Here is a 9,218-nt window from a genome sequence, read left to right on the forward strand (position 1 = left end):
CGAAACCACCACCACAACGGGGTGGAGCGGGAGAAGGAAAGCTACCGCTGGCGTCAGAAGTGTGGCCCTGTCCGGAGCGCTGCTTTGAGGCGTGGGCCCCGCTGGGGTGCCCTGCTGTGCTGGGGTGACAGTGCTCACCCCAAGTTCCTCCCGGGGTGGCTGCAAGCCTCACAGAGAGCCGGGTGTGGAAGCACCGTGAGAGTGGAGGCTGGGGACGGGCCGGCGAGAACAGCTGCTGCCGAGACGGGTGACACCTCCTGCTCTTCAGGAGCAGCCGGACAGCAAAGTCTGGAGGAGGGTCAAGGACCAGCTGAGGAGAGTCGGGGAAGGGCCCCAGACGAGGGCTGTGGTGGACGGAAGGGGCAGCCGCCTCCGGTGAGAGCCACCAGTCCTCTGCCCTGACCCAACCCCAGGGACTGGGGCCTGAAAACTGCCCGGGGGCCTCTGTGAGGGAGCACCCCCCCACCCCGTCCTGTGTGGGAGGGCGTGGATGATGGGCAGTGGGTTCAGGGCCGGAGGGCAAGGCTTCGGGCTGTGGCTGACACGGGCGGCTGTGGGTTCAGGGCCCCTGCGTGACTCTAGGGTCTGAGTGCGGCCGGGGGGAGCGCTTTCCTCTAAGTGCCGCAGGGGAGCCCAGCCCTCTTCCCTGGCCTGGCCACGAGGTGGCTGAAGGGCGGAACCACTGGCCAATCGGTCGCCGTCCCCACACCCCTGATCTCTGCTGGGAGATCAGACACTCCAGAGGCCCTGCTCCTGTCCCAGCCAGGCTCTTGAGCTTGTCCTCACACCCACCACCCTGGCCACCTCCTCAGGCCCCAGGCTGAGAGGGCCAGAGAGCCTGGGGGCCCATGAGTGCAAGCTGCCTGGGGCGCCTGAGGTCAGGACAGTGAGCCGGAGGCTGAGCAGCACCCGGCTTGCAGCCTCTTGAAAAGTAGAGACTGGCTGGTCCAACTTTGGGCCCTAGGCTCCCCTCTGGAGCTCCTGGTTCCAGAAAGGACAAGGCCCCACGTGGTCCAGAGCCAACCTCCATTGAACCATTCTGCACTGCCATGATGCAGGGACCGGGCCTCTCTGCAGACAGGCCCGCCTGCCCTGCCTTGCCTCTCAACTTCCCCTCTGCCCCTCTCACCCTCCCCTCTGCCCCTCCTGTCCACTCACACTGCCCCCTTATGAGTTCCAGACCCTGATGGCCGCCAGTGCTGCCTCCCAGGAAAGGGCTTCATCTCCCTGCCCACCCACGGTGGGCAGTGATCTTTCCGCAATGTGAGTCATACCCCCACTCCTGGGGCCAACGGGGCCCCTGTCACGTTCACAGCAAAGTTCAAACTGCTGCCACACGCAGCCTCCTGACCCCCTCTCTCACTTCCTGAAGCTCTGGGTCTGGTTTCAGGCTCAAGGACGCAAACCCTCTCCAACGGGCAAGAAAGTCTGCGGGCACGCTGACTCTCCTGGCCCCTAGAGCAAAGCTGGAAGCTTAGACGGCAGGGACCCCTGGCCAGAGGCAAGAGGCCAGGCTGGCCTGAGTGAAGGGCCCAGAGAGGGAAGGCCAGCTGGGCAAACACGGGCGGGAAAGATGGGAAGGGTGCAGAGGTGGCAGGAGCAGCAGCAGACGCAGAGTCTCGAAACAACCCCGTGAGGAAAGTCTCAGGCGCAGCGCAGGGCTCACGTCCGAGTCCCCCGTCTCTCCGGCGAGGCTGCGGGCTTACGGGAGTGACCTGAGGTCAGGACAACCCTGGCAACCAGCCTGCCGGGCGCTGCCACAGAGTCACCTCCTCAGTCAGATGGCACTGGGAGGCGACGGTGCCTGAGGGGCCCTCCCTGCTCCAGATGGCATCCCAGAGCTCAGGCCCAGAAAGAGGCGTCACTGCACCTCTGTCTGGGGTTTCTGCCAGGACCCACGTGGCCCTGGGCGCATTACCTGCCTCTGTTGTTGCTATCTGCACGTGGGAGCAGTCGTACCTACCCTGTGGGGGTCCAGGGCTTAAACGAGGTACTATTAGGGTGACCACATGTCTTATTTCCCTGGGGACAGTCTCGGTAGTCTCAGCCTAGTAATGCCGGCTTCCTGGCATCCCTGCGGCTCTCCAGTCATGTAAGAGGTGACCGCGGGGGGAGCTGGGCGAAGGGTACATGGGATCTCACCTTACTATCTCTGCATGTCCTTACGACTCTATAATTATTTCAAAATAAAAGATAAAAAAAAAAAAACATTGTTTCATCTTTAGTTACAAACTTACAGATATAAGGAACAGGTCCTAAAAATACTTCATGCAGGGTCTAATACACCAAAAGATGAACTCTAGAGCCGTTCTAGGCACAATCACCCAGAGCACGCCTGCAGGCTCAGACACAGGTGGAAGCGGCTCCCGGGAGCACATAGCCGTCACGGAGCCCAAGGCCCTTCCGGAGGAGCCGGGGGGCCCTCAGGCTCCCGCAGTCTCCGCGAGTGCATGCGGACCCTGGGATGCCGGATTCACAGCAAGATCCCCCTACGGCCGGGGGTGTGGAACGGTGGACAACAGCTAGATGAGAAGAGCTATTTCCAGCCCCGAGGCTGGGCCCTTCAGCACGGGGCCAGACATTCTGGTCCTCAGACAAGAGGCTGTCTGGGTCACTGAGCTCATAACAAAAGCTGTGACTTGTAGGGAAGAGAGGCTGGGCCAACTTAGGCGGCTCCTCTGAGGAGACCAGGGAAGCGGGCAGGCCATCTCCAGACACGTCCACCGCCAAGGGTCTTTGGAACTCCTGGGGCTTAAAGAGGTACCCTTGGTACCCGGGACACTCACACCCTGGAGCTGCAGGTGGCGTCAGCAAGGGGGCATCTCTGCTTCTCCAGGCCCCTCTGCACCTAGCCAGCTGCACAGAGGGCTGCGAGCCTCATGGGAACCCTCCACATGGTCTGCCCAGGCTCACAGGCCAGCCCGCCCAAGCGCGGGGCCTGCTGTGCCACTGGCTGCATCTGTGGGCAAGTTTCCCACCCGCTGCGTGCCTCGGTTTCTTTGTCTGTGAGGGCGCAGGAAGCCCCCAGGAAACACAGCTCTCACCATCATCGTTTCTACTGAACGCAGTAGAAGCCAAGCTTCCTTTCTCCTGGCTCCCACCTCTGGTTTTGGCTGGAGCCAGTGTCACTCTTGATGCCAAAAGACCCTGATGCTGGGAAAGACTGAAGGCGGGAGGAGAAGGGGACGACAGAGGATGAGATGGTTGGATGGCATCACCGACTCGATGGACATGAGTTTGAGTAAACTCTGGGAGTTGGTGATGGACAGGGAGGCCTGGCGTGCTGCAGTCCGTGGGGTCGCAAAGAGTTGGACATGAATGAGCAACTGAAGTGAACTGAGTGTCACCCTCGATGCCAGATCTTAGCTTTGTGAAAACGGGGCCCTGAGTGCCACCAGGAATGCTGGTGGTAGGAGGGCAGTGCAGTTTCCCATCCATATTTATACAAGCATTTAAACAGGCTCAGAAGGACATTAAATGCATTCAGGTAAACCCATGAAGTCCCTGCTGGGAAAATGCCAGCCTGGCGTCTGCTCTGCATGGGCCTCAGCTTTGCAGGGACACGGCTGCCCAGCTGCCCTGTGGCCAGTTTCTGGGCATCAGACAAGGGAAAGGAAGCAGCACATTAGGACTTCGGGATGCGGTCAACAGTGCAACGGCCTCGCACAGCCTCTGGGTGCCTACCCCTCGACCCAGGGACCACAGCGTCGACGAGCAAGTGCTGACCAGGACCCTACCAGCACAACCCGAGGATGTGGAGTGCCCAGGCCCAGGCAGCCGCCGTGAACAGAGCATCTCTCCAGCCTCCCTCGGTTCCTTGCCACAGACTCCCGTCAAAACAGGGCACGGGGATGTGCGGAACACGGTCCCTGCCCATGGGGCACCCCCAAGCTGCAGTGACGCAGGCAGCGGGGAGAACACCGCCCTAGGCAGCCAGCTGTGGCGGGGGAGGGAGACAACCAGCCCCGAGCACAGAGGGCCAGCTCGGGACAGGCTGTGCAGTGAGCGGGCGCTCTCGCCAGGCTGAGGGGGCACCGGGCAGTAGACAAGGTGGGTGGGCACGCTGGGCCCGGGGGCGGGGGGAGGGAGAAGCAGGAGCAGACAAGGGCCTGAGGTCCTCTTCGTGTCTTGGTTCCCAACTGCCTATGCCCAGCGTGGCCTGGCACAGTGCCCACACCTCCATGGGGAGGATGGGGCTGGGCACTCCTGGAGGGCAGGGGCAGGTCTGACCTCTGCAGCCCTCGGTGGGTCATGTGGCGGGTGAGCCAGTGCAGAGAGCTCCCTGACGATGAGGCCTGACTCCTGACCGCCTCTCCACACTCAGCGGAAGCTCAGGCTTCAGCCAGCAGCCAGCACGCATCTGCAGAGCGCTGCCCACTGTGCACCCAGGCCCTGACTCTGCTGCTGGCTCTGGACACCGGCCCAGCGAGGGGCAGACCCCGCCCTCATTGGGCCTGTTTCCTTGTCTGCGGTAAGTAACAATAAGAAGAGCCCACGTTTACTGGAATTTTTTTATGACATCTTTTTAACCCTATGAAGTGGGTTCTATGACCATCCCCACTTCACAGACCCGGCGCAGAGAGGTTCAGTGACTTGCTCAAGGTCACACAGGTGACAGGGTGGGTAAGCCGGGATTCCAGTCCAAGGCTGTGGGGCCCTAGAGGCTGGGCTCCTGATCATGAAGACAGGTCGCCTCTGTGCGCCAGGGCCCTCAGGGCTGGGCATTGGCACGGACAGCCCCTTAAGCCCCCTGCCAGCCTGTCCTGCTTCCTACGACTGTGGGGACAATGTTGTAGGGGGCTTCCTCTTCCTCGGGCGCCTTTCATGACCAGCACAGATCAGACCGCTGTGGGCGTTCTGCTGAGGCTTCAGAGCACAGCCGTGCCACACAGCTTGTGGTCTGGGGGAGGGGGCACACGTAGCTCGTATCTCAAACCCACCTCCGCTGGCAACAGCAGTGGCCTAGGATCAGTGCTGGTGAGGGAGAGGTCCTTCACCAGGCTGGCCAGGAGACCCTTGCTACTACATTCTCCACTGTTCAGACAACACTAGAGCCCCTAGGAGCCCCAGGTCCCTCCTTCCAGAGGGTTTTTTCTCAGCACATTATTATAAGGTAACTCCTAGGAGCCTTGGACTGCAAGGAGACCCAACCAGTCCATCCTAACAGAAATTAGTCCTGAATATTCATTGGAAGGATTGATGCTGAAGCTGAAACTCCAATACTTTGGCCACCTGATGCAAAGAAATGACCCCTTGGGAAAGACCCTGAGGCTGGGAAAGATTGAAGGCGGGAGGAGAAGGGGATGATGGAGGATGAGATGGTTGGATGGCATCACTGACTTGATGGACATGAGTTTGAGTAAACTCCCGGAGTTGGTGATGGTCAGGGAAGCCTGGTGTGCTGCAGTCCATGGGGTCGCAAAGAATCGGACATGACTGAGCGACTGAACTGAACTGAACTGAGGCCCCTCATTTAGCACCGAATCCCCTTTCTAGATGGAAAGCTTCAAGAGGCCACGCCTGCTTTTCCTCTCGCTGGGACCCCGGGGACCAGAGGCACCGGCACCTGAGTGGAGGAGCCAGTGAGCTGCCGTCACACAGCTCTCAGGCCTTTTGGAGCTCCTTCTCCTCCCTAAATCAGTTCTGCTCAGACTGAAAGAAAGAATTCATTACTGGAAGGAAAGGGAAAAGTTCATCCAGGAGTCAACACCTTCTTGGAGCACAGATACGACATAAGTTTGGGGAAAAAAAAGATCAGGCACGGGAGAGGAAGAGAGCGAACGCGCTGGTTGCTTGGCTCATCTACTCAGGGGCCAGGGAGCCCCCCGGACCCCTCTCCCCGGCGCACCCTGGCTGTGGGGTGACAGACGGGCTATGGTGTGCTGGGCCAGAGGCTGAGTGGGAGGTGAGCGTGGGCTGTGCTGGTGCCCGAACCAGCTCCCGCAAGTGCTGAGCAGACGGACGGGCCACGGACCTCAGCGTCTCTGTGTTCCCTCCCACCAAGAGCACAGCCTGTGTCCCCAGATCAGGCATGAGTTCTAAAGGCCTGAAGAAACTGCCTCTGTGAGTTGCCACCCCTAGGGCAGGCACTGCACTTGACCCCTTCAAAGCATTTTCCCTAACCGAGCTCTCACTGGCCCGGGAGGGATTACTGGTCCCAATTTACAGACAAGGAAACCCAGAGAGGCAGGAGTAATTGCAGAGGCCACGTGACCCATGGAGATGGAGAAAGACTGAGAACCTGACCCCCCCAAGCCCAGCCCAGCCAGATCCACACGCCTCGAGTCAGGGTTTGCACTGGCGCCCGGGAGGCGGGGCCGCTCGGAAGGGCTGAGCCTTGTGTCTTGGCCGGGAGCCTGGACTGACCCTGGCTGACCCTGCTCATGCGTCTAGTCCCCTCTAATGAAACCCAGCTCAGGGGAGGCTCCTTTAGGGCGTCAGGAAGAGTCAGGTGACTTGAGGACTCTTGATTTGGGGAACAGAGGCCATTGACGTACAAAACAAGCTGTGTCTCAGCACCTGGACGTGCTCTGACTCTGAGCCCTAACAGTCATCAACGGTGTGAACACACAGTCAGGACGGGCACCCGTCATGGCAACCGGCAGGCTCGGGAGGGAGCAGCTTGTCTGGTCATCCCCTGCACTCCTTACCCAGCCCTAAACTCCGGCTCATGTTTCACCAGCCTCATGGCACCTGGCCCCTGCCAAGCTCCCCTCTTCCTGGGCAATCTGTGCCCACCATCCCACCCTTCACTCTGTTTCCCGAGAGTCTGGTCCACCCACCTCATGGCCTTTACACACACCCGCCCCGGGGTCCTTACACACGCCCGCCTCGGGGCCCTTATACACACCTGCCTCGGGGCCCTTTATACACACCTGCCTCGGGGCCGTTACACAACTCGCCTCGGGCCAGTACACAACCTGCCCCAGGGCCCTCACACACGCCCACCCCGAGGCCCTTAAACACACTCGCCTCAGGGCCTTTGCACACACCCGCCTCAGGCCCTTAATACATACCCGCCCCAGGGCCTTTACACACGCCTACCTCAGGCCCTTAACACACATCCTCCCCAGGGCCCTTACACACTCCTGCCTAGCCCTCCCCGGCTCCTCCCACAGACGCTCTCCCTCCTCGCCCGACATCAGCTCACGGGCAGCTTCCTCCAAGAGGTCTTCAGTGCCTGCCTGTTTCTCCACCCGATTTCCTTCCTTACCAGCCTCCTCTCGTCACAGTGAGTGACGGGCTGGAATCCTGACTGCCATGACCCTACGGTACAACCTCGGGCAGGTCCCCTCAGCTGACTGGGTTTATGCTCCTCCGCCGTGCCAGGCTCCCGTGAGGGGCCCAGGGCAGAGTGAGCTCGTGACCCCACAGCAGCCGCTGTCGCTGCCCGCCACAACACCGAGTCCCGGCCCTGGCGGGCGCCGGGGCTTGCTGAGTGACATCCCTAGCACAGCCAGTGCTCACCGGCCGTGCCGGGACCCGGTTCTGAACAGGGCCAGGCTGCTGCCCGGCATCACACTGTCTCCCTGTCCTGCTCGCCCTCCTCTGAGCTGGGGCACGGTCTCACCTGAAGGCCTGCTCGTGGGAAAGCTGCTCTTCAAAGGAGCAGAGTACACACAGCCCTGCTGAGGAGGGGCTAGCCGCCCTGTAAACCCCGCTCCCTGATGAAAGCAGGCCTCACTGTCCCCCGCCACCGACGCTCACTCTTCCTCATAAATCTGCTTTTTATGAAACTCGATTTGGGGTCGGGGTCCTCATTTTGGGCAGCTTGACCCCACAGCCCCACAGCTGGGAGGTCTTCCATGTGGACGTCGGGCCCACGCGCCTGAAGCAGGCGCCCGGGACGGCGACACTCACTCGGCCCTTCTGTCCTCTGGGGACACGGCGCAGGCTTACCAGCCACCTTGTTTTTGAGGAAACTGCCTAAAACACGGAGAATTCCGAGGAGTCCAGTAACGTAGTTCTGCATAATTACCCTGGGTTTTGTACTTCTTAAAAATGGTTTTTTCTTTTCTACCTCAGGAATTGTTTTCAAGTAAAAAATCACAGCCAGGGCCGCGGAGTCTCACCTCACCGCCTCTGTTAGCTTTAGTGCACACTAGCACTTTACTCCTAGGATCTGGAGCCAGCCCCCAAAGACCCTGCTGGGTCAACACCGCTGCCCCATTTTGCAGATGAGGAAGCTGAGGTTCAGAGCAGCAGAGCCGCCTGAAGGGCGAGGGAGTGGCAAAGCGGGCTTCAGCCCCGGTCGGCCCAACCCGGAGAGCAGCACCTGCCCTTTTCATTCCCTGCCTTTCAGTGTGGACCACTCGCTGGCCTCCCGCTGGTGCCGCAGACTGGAGGTAAGGCCCTTGCAGGATTTCCCTCCAGCACCTCCTCCGTGTCTCGGGTCAGTGATGGGGTAGGGGCTGAGGCTGGGGCCACGGGGCTGCTGCCTGCTCCTCCTCTGGTGTCTATTCCCTTGACTGCTCAGAGCAGCCAGGCCGCAGGAGTGCACGGCCTGCCTCGAGATGGCTGGATCTCGCCATTATTTTAAGGAAGACGCGCCTCCTCGGCTTCCAAGATGCTGCTCCCTCCGCCTGGAAGGCCCTCTCCTCTGAGCATCTGGGTCCTGGCTTCTGACCACTTGTCTCATTTCACAGCCCTGCTGCTTTGGGCCCCAAATGGCCACCACCGCCCTGCACCTTCTGGGCTTGGCTGGGGCTGTCTCCAGGCTCCCCAGGCTCTCCAGTTGGCTGGAGTCTTCCCTGTCCCTCTGTACCGGCCCCCAGGCCGGCACCCCCATCCCACCTGGTCTACAGAGGGCAGCTGGCTCCTGGCCACAAGGACCCCCTGTTGACTGGTGACCCAGTGAACGTGCAAGAGATCAAGAACCAGCAGCTTGGCCTGGTCAGACCTCGAGCCCCCACTGGGGGAAGGGAACCAGAGAGAACGGCCACCCTCACTCTGCCCACCGCCAGCCCCCAGCCCAGAACGGACAAAGTGGCTTCTCTGGTGGCATCTGCCCATCGGTGGCCCCAAGCCCCCTCCACACAAAGCACCAGGGACACCAGCAGCCCTGCCGCAGGACTGGAGGGCGGGAGCGAACTGTGAGGAAACTGCAGACCCAACACCAGAGGCACAAAACGGCCCTCCCGGCCACCCCCAGAGCTCCCTGCCCTGAGCGCGAGGCCCCAGAATGGAGACTCAGTGAGGCGGCTCCAGGGGCCGCCCGA

General features: G+C 61.0%; 1 protein-coding gene across 2 annotated transcripts in view; it reads right to left on the reverse strand.

Moving 5' to 3' along the window:
• Positions 1 to 9,218, reverse strand: part of SCUBE1 (signal peptide, CUB domain and EGF like domain containing 1) — a 126,629-nt gene that overhangs the window by 67,110 nt on the left and 50,301 nt on the right. The window lies entirely within an intron of this gene.

Source organism: Bos indicus, chromosome 5 (genome assembly GCF_029378745.1).
Source record: "Bos indicus isolate NIAB-ARS_2022 breed Sahiwal x Tharparkar chromosome 5, NIAB-ARS_B.indTharparkar_mat_pri_1.0, whole genome shotgun sequence".
Classification (NCBI taxonomy): Eukaryota; Metazoa; Chordata; class Mammalia; order Artiodactyla; family Bovidae; genus Bos; species Bos indicus.